This window comes from Galeopterus variegatus, unplaced genomic scaffold (genome assembly GCF_000696425.1).
Source record: "Galeopterus variegatus unplaced genomic scaffold, G_variegatus-3.0.2 Scaffold461, whole genome shotgun sequence".
Lineage (NCBI taxonomy): Eukaryota > Metazoa > Chordata > Mammalia > Dermoptera > Cynocephalidae > Galeopterus > Galeopterus variegatus.
The window spans coordinates 81,973-83,766 of NW_007726572.1; positions in this window are offsets into that span (position 1 = coordinate 81,973).

The following is a 1,794-nucleotide window of genomic DNA, read 5'->3' on the forward strand; positions in this document are numbered from 1 at the left end:
TCTTCTAATCCTTTCCCCCAAGGCCCTATTAGGCCTACCCAGCATATATGGGGGGCTTCTAATTTCCAAGGCCATTTCCACTGTACTGTCTGTCCCTGTTGTAAACATGTTGGGGCTGGTAAGAGAATATTTCCATAATCTTGCCATATCCTGGCTTCAAAAGCTCGTCTCTAGTTGTGACTTGCAGTTGTATAGGTGCTGCAGCCCTAGGCAACAGAACTTCCACTGTAGAGGGCCTGCCCTTGTGGGGTCTGTCATTTAGAATCCTTACTGTTGGCCATAACTGCCATGTCCACCCCTTCAGGGATGGGGGTTGGGCAGATAGCCTTAGCCCCCTTTTTAAAAGACCATTGTATCACTCAATCATCCCTGCCTGGGGATGATATGGCACATGCAACTTCCACTGAACAGACAACTGGGAAGCCCACTTCTCAACCTCATTTCCAGTAAAGTGGGTTCCATTGTCACTCTCTATGACTAAAGGCCAGCCATACATGGCCGTAAGGCTATTGAATGCCTTCACAATGTTTACCTGGTCTGGGGCCTTACAAGGCCATACAAACAGAAGACCAGTAGCCATATCAACAGCTGTGAAGATGTATCTGAAATTCTCCGACCTCAGCAGTGGTCTGGCGAAGTCCACTTGCCATCGAGTCAGGGGCACCCTTCCTCGAGTTATTTGCCCATCTGTATGGGGCACCCGCTGGGGGTGTGGACTCTCTTGAGCACATACTGGACAAGCATGATAGGCATTCACTACATCTTCCCATTTTATAGGCAAGGCCCATCTTTGAGCCGCCATCCACATGGTTTTGCTGCCAGCATGCTGCATTCGTCAGTGTAACCACTGGGCTACATCAGTAGTTGGGGCTCTCTCCAGCCATCTTACCTTAGCCAAGGCATCAGTTTCATTATTTCCTGGACTGGCTAGGGGGAAGTATCCTGTGACATGAAAAAGTGTTACTTCTTTCTCATGCCCCAATTCCCATAACTCTTGCAACCTGGCTTGTCCCCACAGGGGTTGGTGGCCTACCATCCACCGTTGATATTTCCAAGTAGGAATCCAAAGGGTTAAACCTTTGTACACAGCCCAGCTGTCAGTACAGATGGTTAATGGCCCAGGCTCATTTTTCATCACCATCCAAACAGCTCTCGATTCTACCCATTGACTTCTTTGCCCTGTGCCATTTTCATACCATATAGTATCTGTTAAGGGCTGGACAGCAACAGCTGTCCATGATGCTGAGGGTCCCATGCTAGAGCCATCTGTATACCAATCTTGCTCTGTGATAGGTCCCTGTTCCTCATGGAAAGGTGTAGCCTCCACCTCCATGGGTAGGGGTTACGTCAAAGTTTCCTCCACAACCTCTACTGGGCCTAGCACAGTTTGCAACTCTTTGGTCAGAGGATTCATTGACACAGTGCTCCTTTGTTCTATATATGCTCCCCATTTAGACAGAGTAGGAGTCTGTGCTACACCTGTTTTAGGGTTGGTTGCCCACGTGTGCAGCCAACCTAATATGGGATATGTTGTCCTTACTAGGACTTTAGCAGTTCCTGTAGCCATCAAGGCAGAATATACAGCTGCTAGCTGTTTTTCTGTTAGAGAATAGCATACTTCAGCACCCTTCCAGAGCTGAGACCAGAATCCTATAGGTGTTCAGAATCGGTCTTGTCTCTGCCACAGACCCCATCCTAATCCCTCTCGGGTGATATGTATGTCTAATTCAAAAGGTTTAGTGGGATCAGCCACTTGTAAAGCCTGTACTTGCTGTATTGCCCTTTTTGTAGCCC